We start from the raw sequence: 13,228 nt of genomic DNA on the forward strand, positions 1-13,228 counted from the left end.
AGTTGAATGTTGACATAATTTACTTATATACTGTAAAGATATTAAATTTTTTGCTAATTTTTATTAAGCATACATATAGTAATAGGAGTAACGATTCTGCCAAATTTCATCATGATATCTTCAACGACTGCCAAATTACAGCTTGCAAAATTTTAAATTACCTTCTTTTAAAAGTGGGCGGTGCCACGCGCATAGTCCAAAATTTTACTAATTTTCTATTCTGCGTCATAAGATCAACTCACCTACCAAGTTTTATCTGCGTTTTCATCTGCTGTTTGTAGATGGTGCATGTTTTGCAGCTCAGTGAGACGCGGCATAGTTTGTTCAATAAATTTCCAACTCAGTGGGACGCGGCAGAGTTTGTAAAATAAAGGGCTATGCAGCTCACTACACACATCAGCATAATTTTCATTGGATACACACGCATATTTTGACGGACTATATATATTTTTCGAACCCTTAAAACTAATACTTTAATGTGTACAATAACCTACATACTATTCTATTTCAATAAATACACTTTTAAAGCTACGTAGCGTTCTCTTATTTCACTTTCGAGGAAATTTTCTGAGTGCCGGCGAGCTGTATCACGACGCAATTGTTCGGGTGAGTTATTCACACAATCTAACTCTGATAATGAAAAGAGTAATATGACTTACGCTCAACAGCTCGCGGCTCCAGCTGTAACTGTTAATAAATCTTCTCTAGCTAATGCCAATGCTGCCGATACTGCTAATGCTGCTGATACTGCTAATGATTCTATGAGGTGGGTTTTGTGCAAGGCTGGGGTAAAGCTCAGTCAATCCAGAGTCGAGTAAATGTCCCACAAACCCCTACAGAATAAAAACACAATATTTATGTGTTACGAACACATGCACACAGGGCTGGAGGTGTTAGGAGAGCAGCAGCTTTCCGTTCCAAGGTGATGAGGGGGAGCAGCGGATAACGGTCGTCGAGCAAAGGCGGGTCGGCAGGACGGTTGAACGGCGGTAGGGTAACGGACGTATTGGTGCGGTGGTATGGAAGCAGCGGCGGGATCAGCACGCTCTGAATGGCGTTCGGATGGCGGACGGCCAACGGTCGTCGTAGCAGCGGCTTAACGGCGGTAGGCCACGGCGGCCAGTAAATCGAGCAAAGGATGTATTGAAGGTGTTCGTGGTAAGATCAGAGCACACTTTTAAATGAACAGCCTTTGCGACGAACACACAACCATAAGCTTTCACATAAGAAGCTCAGAAAGGGGGAGTTTTTACAAAAAATGGTTCAGCCAAGTCGACTCCTGTTTTATGGAAGTGTAGGGTATATGTTGACCTCTCGGGTGGCAAGGCTGTCATTATCTGCGTTTTCATCTGCTGTTTGTAGATGGTGTATGTTTTGCAGCTCAGTGAGATGCGGCATAGTTTGTTCAATAAATTTCCAACTCAGTGGGACGCGGCAGAGTTTGTAAAATAAAGGGCTATGCAGCTCACTACACGCATCAGCATAATTTTCATTGGATACACACGCATATTTTGACGGACTATATATATTTTTCGAACCCTTAAAACTAATACTTTAATGTGTACAATAACCTACATACTATTCTATTTCAATAAATACACTTTTAAAGCTACGTAGCGTTCTCTTATTTCACTTTCGAGGAAATTTTCTGAGTGCCGGCGAGCTGTATCACGACGCAATTGTTCGGGTGAGTTATTCACACAATCTAACTCTGATAATGAAAAGAGTAATATGACTTACGCTCAACAGCTCGCGGCTCCAGCTGTAACTGTTAATAAATCTTCTCTAGCTAATGCCAATGCTGCCGATACTGCTAATGCTGCTGATACTGCTAATGATTCTATGAGGTGGGTTTTGTGCAAGGCTGGGGTAAAGCTCAGTCAATCCAGAGTCGAGTAAATGTCCCACAAACCCCTACAGAATAAAAACACAATATTTATGTGTTACGAACACATGCACACAGGGCTGGAGGTGTTAGGAGAGCAGCAGCTTTCCGTTCCAAGGTGATGAGGGGGAGCAGCGGATAACGGTCGTCGAGCAAAGGCGGGTCGGCAGGACGGTTGAACGGCGGTAGGGTAACGGACGTATTGGTGCGGTGGTATGGAAGCAGCGGCGGGATCAGCACGCTCTGAATGGCGTTCGGATGGCGGACGGCCAACGGTCGTCGTAGCAGCGGCTTAACGGCGGTAGGCCACGGCGGCCAGTAAATCGAGCAAAGGATGTATTGAAGGTGTTCGTGGTAAGATCAGAGCACACTTTTAAATGAACAGCCTTTGCGACGAACACACAACCATAAGCTTTCACATAAGAAGCTCAGAAAGGGGGAGTTTTTACAAAAAATGGTTCAGCCAAGTCGACTCCTGTTTTATGGAAGTGTAGGGTATATGTTGACCTCTCGGGTGGCAAGGCTGTCATTATCTGCGTTTTCATCTGCTGTTTGTAGATGGTGTATGTTTTGCAGCTCAGTGAGACGCGGCATAGTTTGTTCAATAAATTTCCAACTCAGTGGGACGCGGCAGAGTTTGTAAAATAAAGGGCTATGCAGCTCACTACACGCATCAGCATAATTTTCATTGGATACACACGCATATTTTGACGGACTATATATATTTTTTCGAACCCTTAAAACTAATACTTTAATGTGTACAATAACCTACATACTATTCTATTTCAATAAATACACTTTTAAAGCTACGTAGCGTTCTCTTATTTCACTTTCGAGGAAATTTTCTGAGTGCCGGCGAGCTGTATCACGACGCAATTGTTCGGGTGAGTTATTCACACAATCTAACTCTGATAATGAAAAGAGTAATATGACTTACGCTCAACAGCTCGCGGCTCCAGCTGTAACTGTTAATAAATCTTCTCTAGCTAATGCCAATGCTGCCGATACTGCTAATGCTGCTGATACTGCTAATGATTCTATGAGGTGGGTTTTGTGCAAGGCTGGGGTAAAGCTCAGTCAATCCAGAGTCGAGTAAATGTCCCACAAACCCCTACAGAATAAAAACACAATATTTATGTGTTACGAACACATGCACACAGGGCTGGAGGTGTTAGGAGAGCAGCAGCTTTCCGTTCCAAGGTGATGAGGGGGAGCAGCGGATAACGGTCGTCGAGCAAAGGCGGGTCGGCAGGACGGTTGAACGGCGGTAGGGTAACGGACGTATTGGTGCGGTGGTATGGAAGCAGCGGCGGGATCAGCACGCTCTGAATGGCGTTAGGATGGCGGACGGCCAACGGTCGTCGTAGCAGCGGCTTAACGGCGGTAGGCCACGGCGGCCAGTAAATCGAGCAAAGGATGTATTGAAGGTGTTCGTGGTAAGATCAGAGCACACTTTTAAATGAACAGCCTTTGCGACGAACACACAACCATAAGCTTTCACATAAGAAGCTCAGAAAGGGGGAGTTTTTACAAAAAATGGTTCAGCAAAGTCGACTCCTGTTTTATGGAAGGGTAGGGTATATGTTGACCTATCGGGTGGCAAGGCTGTCATTATCTGCGTTTTCATCTGCTGTTTGTAGATGGTGCATGTTTTGAAGTGGAATATGACCTTTTGCTTCAATCGTGGAATGTAGTACTGTTGCTGTTCCATTCAGAAAATAAGCTGTTTTTCGGCAGCAGGTTCGAATGGAGGAAGTCCAACAGGAGAGATCAAAAACGAGAGTTTTCGGGTATGATAATTGGGTGCCGCTCATTGAAACTATGTGTGGCATAGGCTAATCTTCCGGAAACTCGCATGATTCCTGAGTCCTCTAACATGGGGTTTAATGCCAGAAGGGTGTACTTTTTATGAAAGGGTCCTGATGTTTGAAGCAGCTCTATCGTGTCTCCGTAATAATTTCGTTGAGTTTGAATGATAATTTTGACATCATTCGTTTCGGCCTGGGTTGATCTTCGGACATAGGGGAGAGCGGGCGGAGTAGGGGACCGCCTCCATGCGTACTAAGAGGATAATGTGCTCTTCGCACGAGAACTTCTTGTTTCCTGCTACTTTCGTAAAGTGTATCTTGAAACTTTTCACGACCGCTTCCCATAGACCACCCATGTGCGGGCGTATGGTGGGATGAATTTCCATTAGAATCAGTGAGTTTCATATTTCTCTGCGACGTCTGTAGCGACTTCCTTGAGGAATGTGGTGAATTCCCTTTGTAATACGCATTGTGTGCTAACAAAAGTCTTTCCGTTGTCAGAAAATATTTGATGGGGTAGGCCACGCCGGCCAGTAAATCGGAAAAAGGCTGCGTTGAAGGCGTTCGTGGTAAGATCAGAGCACACTTCTAAATGAACAGCCTTTGTAGAAAACAGACGGACACACAACCATAAACTTTCACATACGAAGCTATACCTATACGAAGCTCGGCGAAGGGGAGAAGTTTTTACTAAAAATGGTCCAGCAAAGTCGACTCCTGTTTTATGGAAGGGTAGGCAATATGTTGAGTTCTCGGGTGGCAAAGCTGCCATTATCTGCGTTTTCATCTGCTGTTTGTAGATGGTGCATATTTTGCAGTGGAAAATGAACTTTTGCTTCAAACGTGGAATGTAGTGCTGTGCTGTACCATTCGGATCATAAGTTGTTTTTCGGCGTGTAGCAGGTTCGAATAGAGGAAGTCCAACAAGGGAGAGCAAAAACGAGAGTTTTCGGGTATGATAATTGGGTGCCGCTGATTGAAACTATATGTGGCATCTTCCTAAGTCATCTAACATGGGGTTTAATGCCATAAGGCTGTTCTTTTTATGAAAGGGTCCTGTCGTTTGAAGTAGCACTATCGTGTCTCCGTAATAATTTCGTTGAGTTTGAATGATGATTTGGATTTTGGCATCATTCACCGTGGCTGAAACTTTTAGTTTCCTTGCTTATTAGATAAACCGCAACATATAGGCCACGGCTCTAAGCGCTAGACGAAATAACGAAAGCGGTCGAGTATATCTGTATTTCCTTCCTACAGGGTGTGGAATGCCTCCACATGTCGTTGTTCGGAGGGAGTTGGATGGTGAGACAGATCCGTAATAATTTCGTTGAGTTTGAATTATGATTTGGATTTTGGCATCATTCACTTCGGCGTGGGTGAGGTTGACCGTGGCTGAAGCTTTTAGGTTCCTTGCTTATTGGATAAACCGCAACATATAGGCCACGACTCTAAGCGCTCGACGAAACGACGAAAAGCGTTGAGTATGTCTATATTTTCTTCCTGCAGGGTGTGGAATACCCCTACATGTCGTTGTTCGGGGGAGTTGGGTGATGAGACAGATCCTTTGGCCACGAAGTTGATGGCCAGATAAGCTAATTAGATCCTTAACACCATAATTCGACTAAGTCCTGAGGCTTGGAGCCTCGAGTGACCAAATGCGCTGGGTTATCGTTGCTGGAAACATTTCTCCAACTGGCGTTGTCAAAGTTTTTAAGAATTTCCGAAGTCCTGTTGAGGACGTACGTTTTCCAGGTATGGGGTGGTTTTTCTAACCACGCCAGTACGATCAGAATCTCGCCAGAGAATGAGTTCATGTTGGGGTAGATTCAGTACACTTCAAAGCTATTTCACTAATTTGGAGAGTAAAAAACTCACTGTTTGAAGGGGTGCTACTTTGCTTTTAAAAACTATTTTCATGGTTTTGTACCCGTAAATATATACAGGCACAAAATGCTTTTTCCGAAGCATCCGAAAAACCATGTAGCTGGATTAGTTTATGGGGGGAATACTGTACCCACCTAGGGATTTTAATTTATCTGATGTGAGGTAAATTTTCGTAAATTGAAGTCCGTTTTTGGAGAGCCCCGGACTTCACGTCTTTGTCCCAATCCGTGTCTTCCATCCAGAGCTGTTGCAGCAAAATTTTCGCAAGAATCATTATTGGCTATAGCCATCCTGCGTGGTCAAACAGTTTCGCAAGTGGTGATAAAATCTGCCTTAATGTAGTCGTGTTAGGTGGTAATGGTGGGTTATACGTATAGGTGAAGGAGTCGGTCAGCGCGTTCCACTGAATTCCAAAGGCTTTTGTGGAACTCGAATCGTGGAATTCAAGAAAATCGTCATCTAGCAAATGAGGGTCGGGAACGGGTTCTAAAATTCCAGGGATATCTTGACAGTCGTGGGCGAGTTGGTGTAGGATTCGAGTCGGCAAATATGGCGCGCAAATTTCACCAAAGGCAACTGTTTTTAGTCGAAAATCTTCTATCGGCAGAGTTGGGTGTTTTCGAAAAACGATTCGCTGAAAGTCTTTATTTTCTTCATGGATGAGTATTTGGCTATACATTTTCTCAATGTCGCCGTTAAACACAAACTTAAAAAGTCGCCATTTAAGTATAACGAGCATTAAGTCATTTTGTAGTATGGGGTCTGTTTGTAGGGGTCTGTATCTTTTGTATTATGGGAGAACTTCGTTCAACGAGTTGCCAGAATGTCACATTTTTGATTTTCACTTTTGTGGTTCTGCTGTCGGATTTTATGATGGGAGGCGGGTTCCATATGATCCATGCTTAAGTACTCATTAAGGGCTTCAAAATATTTGTCTCTTAATTCCGGTTTTCTTTCGAGGGTTGTTGTTGTTGTTGTTGTAGCAATGTTTCGCCCCACCTAATAGCTGCGACCGACCACAAATTGTCATCAATATCCTCTAACGGAAGTCCAAGGAAACTTGCTGTTTCGACAGGGGTGGACCATAATGAAAGAGGTGTTAGAGGCGTTGGTTCCACATTACAATTAAAGAGATGGTTGGTGTCATGTGGGAACACATTGCAAGCGGGGCATACATTTTGTATGTCGGGGTTGATTCTGGATATGTAAGAGTTTAACCTGTTACAGTATCAAGAACGAAGTTGAGCCAGAGTGACTCGTGTTTCCATGGGGAGTATGCGTTCCTCTTCCGCAAGTTTTGGGTACTGTTCCCTGAGTACTGGATTCACCGGGCAATTCCCGGCATAAAGGTCCGACGCCTGTTTTTGGAGTTCACCAAGGACCTGCTTGTGTTTGTTTGCTTCCTACGGCTGAGTTCTCAGGTGTCGCATTTCCTCAAAATGCTTACGGAGATGACTCCTTAAATCCCTAGGCGGTGTTGGCTCATCAATCAGATGTCTGTTGGGATGCCCAGGATTCTGGATATTCAACAGGAACTGTTTGGTTAGCATCTCATTTCTCTCCCTGATGGGGAGTATTCTCGCCCCATTATGTAAATGGTGTTCTGAGGACATAAGAAGACAGCCCGTGGCGGTTCTGAGCGCAGTATCTTGGCAGGCCTGTAGCTTCTTCCAGTGGGTAGTTTTTAGGCTTGCCGACCATATAGGGGACGCGTAGCACGCAAACGGCTGGCCAATTGCTTTGTATGTGGTAATGAGCGTTTCTTTTTCTTTTCCCCAAGTATTGCCAGCAAGGGATTTGAGGTTTTTATTACGGCTCTGGATTTTCGGAACAATTGCGGCTGCGTGCTCACCAATATATAGATTCTGATCAAACGTCACACCCAAGATTTTGGGGTGTAGGACAGTCGGTAGCGTAGTTCCATCGACGTTGATGTTCAAAATGGTCGACATTTGGAACGTCCACGTTGTAAGTGAGGTCGCGGAGGATTTAGGCGGTGATAATGCCAGGTTTCGCGAGGCGAAAAACTGGAGAGATCAGGGAGGTAGCCGTTTATTCCGTTGCACAGCTTATCGATCCCTGGGCCTGGGCCTGTAGCGATTATTGTGCAGTCATCGGCGTAGGAAACGATAGTAACTCCTTCTGGTGGCGAAGGTAGCTTAGATATGTAGAAATTAAAGAAAAGTGGGAGTTCTTCTCGGGAGCTGAGGGATTGTTCCCATAGTGAGAGGCTTTCACTTGGCTGTTTTGATGAGCACAGGTAAACGGGGATATAGTCCCAGTCCGTTGTCGGGATTCCTTGGGTATTAAGGGTTGACATGCAATTGCTGATTGTTTCTGCATCTTTTGGATTTGTTCTCCGTTTTCCGCGAAGATTGTAGGTAGATTGAAAAGCGTCTTCAGTTGGTTATCGACGAGGATCCTTTTGTTTTCGTACCTAGATCTAAGCGCTTCTGAGGCAAGATCGAAATTATCATCGCTCAGTGGCTATTGTTTAATAATAAGTCCCGCTTGTTCTTTTGTTTTCAGGCGTAGGTGGTAAAATTTTTGAGCGGGTGGTAATTTAGCGTGGTTTTTATAGACTGCCGTGAACATATCTCAAAAGGATGGCCAGTCTTCGTATCGACCATGAAAGACTTCGGTGTCACATTGTGGAACTTTCATATAAAAACCATTTGAGTTTTAATTATTTATTGGGCGAGCGGGTATTTGTTGTTGGTTGGTGCTAGCAGTGTTAAAAAGTTGTAAGGCTTCCAAAATTTCAGATTTGCATGTTTGGTAAGTTTCTATGCATTTAGAGAAATTTTGGTCAATCGAGCCGCTGATATCTGTATAATTATCGGAAAAACTTACTTCTCGATAGGACTCTAGCACCTTTGCCCATTATCTAGGTCTTCTAATTTGACCTTAAGCATGCACTCTAATAAATCGGTAGCTTGGGAAGGTGACCATTCCGAGTAGTAAACCTCTAATTGATTACAGTCATATGTGAATTCCTGCACGCATTGGTCTGCAGTTGTCGATTTTTGGGTTTCGTTCGTTTTTGGCATCATACATTTATTTAATACATCCAAAGGGGGGAGCTTTTGTACTAACGGCCCGGTACGTGCTTCGCTACGTATAAAGTGAAATATTAAATCAAACTCATTCATTACAAAAAAAAGATATTTAATTATTTGCTAGCTATTTTAAAACTTAATTCAAAACATTTGGATAAACAATATTTTTTGTTTTTCCATTTTGAGCATGAATAAACAAACGGCTGGGGGTACCGACTCTGTAACAGGCAACATAAAGTTGACCATGTGAAAAACATGATTCCTCCAATTCACACCACAAACGTTAAGTGTTTGCACTTGGACTTTGTTGATGGACATCGCAAATGATAAACGTACAGGATATTGTAATCGTTTGAATTCAAATGGCATATCAGTTGGAATTATAGAGATACGCGGTATTAAACAAACTTCTCCTTTTGATTTACCAGTTAAAATCTTAGCTTCAATCAAATTTGGCAATAAATTTTTCACTGCCAATCTGGTGCCATTACACAGTTTTTGTGGATTAATATTTCGCAATAATATAATCAAAGAACCCACTTTCAGAATCAAACAATGCGGTGGCATACCAGCCGGTTCTAATGAATTTAAAAATTCAATTGGATAATTCATTGCCTCATCTTGATTCATAGCACTGTCAATTGATTTATATGTCGTGACTACACCTGGGAGTTTTGGTTGAATTTGAAAATTAATGGCATTGATATGAATGTTCTTCGGTGCTAAAATGCCGCGTCCTCTGAACCAATTGTGATTTCTGTAATTCTGAAGAATATTTGGAAAAACACATTCAATCAATTCATTTATCGATCTCGTAATTGTACAGAAATTGTTCGGTACAGTGATCAATCCGTTGGTTCTGTCGATTTGTATTTTGCCATTACCAATTTCTAACAATTGTTTTGAAAACTCGTGGGCAGTTGGATCATTTTGTAGGTGAATACGCATATTAATGTTCAGTGTCAATTTTTGTACATATCTCCAAAGAACTGATGACTTCAAACAGGCATTTATTTCATTAGCAGGAGTTAATCGAGGAATGACAGGCAATGTTTGTCGAAAATCCCCTGACAGTAATATCAAAGCACCACCAAAAAGCTGTTGATTCCCACGTAAATCTTGCATTGTTCGATTAAATGTTTCTGGTAATTTTTTATTCGCCATTGTACACTCATCCCATAACATAATTGACGTTAATCGCAGAACTTTTGCCATAGCAGAATTTCTTGAAGTATTGCAAGTTGGAGTTTTAATCACCTGTACATTCAATGGCAATTTTAATGCAGAGTGTGCTGTCCGACCACCTTCTAATAATTTAGCAGCAATTCCCGAAGATGCAAGTGCCAATGCAATTATCTGTTCTGACAAATAGTCGCTAAAATCAGTGATATAACGAACGTTTTGCCTGTACCACCAGGTGCATCCAAGAAATATATATTCCACCTGCATTACATGTTTTTGCTGAATATTCATTTTGGTTATATTCGATTGTACAAGTAAAGGCAAATCATTAGAATTGAATTCCTGCTCACGTTGCAATTCACGATCAAACAGATCATGCATCTCACGATTTGCTGCGATCATACCCAATTGTACTAATGTTTTATTTGGAATCGTTAGACACATATCTTCAATTATTATCAAAGGTTCGTTGTACATTTCCAAAGTTATCAGCAAATCAGGATTTCTTGCATGATGACGCATCCAAATTAAAATATCTTCTGCATTATAATGTTTATATTTGTTCCATAATTCGAGTGGATTTGATGGCATACATGTTAATAATATAATGGCAAATAGCATTCGTATTTGTTGAGGATGAGCCGAAATAGATGCGCCATGAAGTGTTGAATCCCAATGTGCATCATCCTCCAACAAATGCAAAGTTGGCATGCTTCACGGTATGTTTGACACAAATGACCGTTGACTGTTCTCAATTCTTGAAATGATTTTGGGCCATTCACGTTAACTAATAACAATCTCAAATAAAAACATTCAACATTGTTTGGATGTACTGTATATATTCTCCCAATTGCATCTGTTTGGAAAATGCCAGTATGCCCATGAACTGCTGTTCCTTGTTTACGTCTTTGAAATTTTTTCGAAGAGACATTCCATTTCAAAGTTATCTTAAATGTATCAGTTTCGCATAGTTTGAAAAAAGCTGTTAACGTAGTTGCTGGTGGTTGTGCTGCGCTTTCCAATACATTTGCTACATTAAAATAAACACGTTGGCCATTCTCAAGATGTACAGCCAAGTGAACAACCGCAGGATGTCTTTCGTGCATTGGAAACGACATAATCCTCCAGACAGCTTCATTGCTGCTAATATAGCGCCCCATTTGATACTGAGTAATTTCATCATTTGTATTATCACCAGCAACACCGAAAATTGCCATATCTCTCCCTTTATTTACATACTTGCAAATATATTTAATGGATTTGACAGAATTACAATATTCCACATTTATATGAGCATTGAATATTTTCGATAATTATGGACATACGGAACCACGCAACGATTATCAATTTTAACTTCCTGGCTATGCATTCTAATGGTTGCCGTTTTGCCATAATCATTAGGTGATCTACGTCGATACAACAGATATCCGTCATTGCCCGTTATTGTGTCTGAAGTAAATTGCCTTGGGTATCGTTTCGAATACTTTTCATCAATCATTCATGGTGAATTCACATTTAGATCACCGCACGGTCCATGTATCATGTTTTTAACGACAACATGAAATAACTTATTACGCCAGCCTTTATGCTGAAAGTACGCCGGCAACAGTCCTTTTATTTTGAAAATGTATCGCAACCGGGTATACGCTCGTGTTGCGCAACATTAATGAAAGGCTATCTACATGTACCCACGGTGTGACTGTGTGTGTGGATGCAAACGAGGCCAGATGCATCTGTGTGCGTGTAAATTCGTAAGACAGTTGTAGGGAAATGCCGTTTGGATACGAACTCAGGGTTCGATCATTATTTAACTCGAATCCAAAATTCACAGCAGAAATAGTAGTTGAAGTGTGCGGTCTTGAACCTAAGTCTCGCCTAAATTTAAATTAAAAAAGTGCGCGCTATTTTTGAAACAAAAAAAATGTTTAATAAAAGTTTTGAAATAAAATTAAATTAAAGCAAAATCAAATGAAATAGAAGCCAAATGAAATGAAAACCAGATTAAATTAAAGAAAATAAAATAAACGCCTAGTAAAATGAAGATAAAAGTAAATAAAAATGAGAAAAAAAACCTAAGATAAAATTCAATAAACAAATAAATGTAAAATTGGACGAAAAACAAATTAAATAAAAATTAAGTTAAATGAAAATTAAACTACATAAGAAGTAAAGTATAGAGAAAATGAAGTCAATAAAATCCAAATCAAATTAAACTAGAGGAAAAATTCGATAAAATAAATTGCAGATGTATATATATATATATACACACCTACATACCGGTGTGCAAATCCATTGGCCAATATATGCACACCCAACAGAAAAAAGTTAATAATCGTGGCCAAGAAAGCATACCAGTATATATGTGTGTACCTAATTTCGAACACCAGATACATGAATATTTCCCAAAATTTACCAAGTGTATCTTTTTTTTGTATATCTTTACAGATTATTAGTGGCAGGACGCAGATAAAGACCTAAACCTTAAAAACCTCAAGTTTGGCTATACATACCAGCATACAACTGGGAGTTGGGAAGTATCTCAAGGTGCAATGACCGCTAATACATAGCAACGGGGGAGTTCTGTTCCACACATACTCAGAGTGGGAGAGAGATATACACCGGGATTGGGTCCCCACTCCGGAGCACGGAGACAACACCAACACCGGCTATTAGCGCCAACGACAGCGTCAGTGGCAAAAGAGGCAGAGCAGTCGATAAGTTCTTACAGGAGTCCCTGTCTTCGTAGACCTACCTCCGGTGTAAAACGCAGATCAATGTCCGTTGATCTTCGGCCCAACAAGTTGGTACCAATCGGTGAGCTGGGGTGTTCAAGTCAACCAGCCTTGTTGTGGCTGAGGAGGACTATCCATCCTCCCCTTCCATTTTCGGGTAATGGCACCCGGTTGCACGGCAACTCCACCGCAAGTTCCGTGCTTGTCTCAGTGTCCCTCTTTCATTGATTTTGATATCTCGATATCTGATTAACAAGTTAATCAGATTGAGATATTGTGTTTTGTCGCAATTTAGGTATGTGACCAACCTTTTCTGTCCTGCAGTGTTAAAAAAAAAAAAATAAATGTAAGGCGCGATAACCTCCGAAGAGAGCTAAGGCCGAGCTTCTCTTCCAATTTGCGTTTTTCTCCTCTTGACTTTTCCATACAAATTGGCCGGACGGGACCTACATGTTTTATGCCGACTCCGAACGGCATCTGCAAGGCAGATGAGTATTCACTGAGAGCTTTTCATGGCAGAAATACAATCGGAGCGCTTGCCAGACACTGCCGAGGGCGACCCCGCTTAGAAAAATTTTCTTCTAATTGAAAAATCTTATTTCTAAAATTTTGATGTTGCTTTGCCCGGGAGTTGAACCCAGGGCATACGGTGTGATAGGCGGAGCACGCTACCATCAC

This window comes from Eurosta solidaginis, chromosome X (genome assembly GCF_040869045.1).
Source record: "Eurosta solidaginis isolate ZX-2024a chromosome X, ASM4086904v1, whole genome shotgun sequence".
Classification (NCBI taxonomy): Eukaryota; Metazoa; Arthropoda; class Insecta; order Diptera; family Tephritidae; genus Eurosta; species Eurosta solidaginis.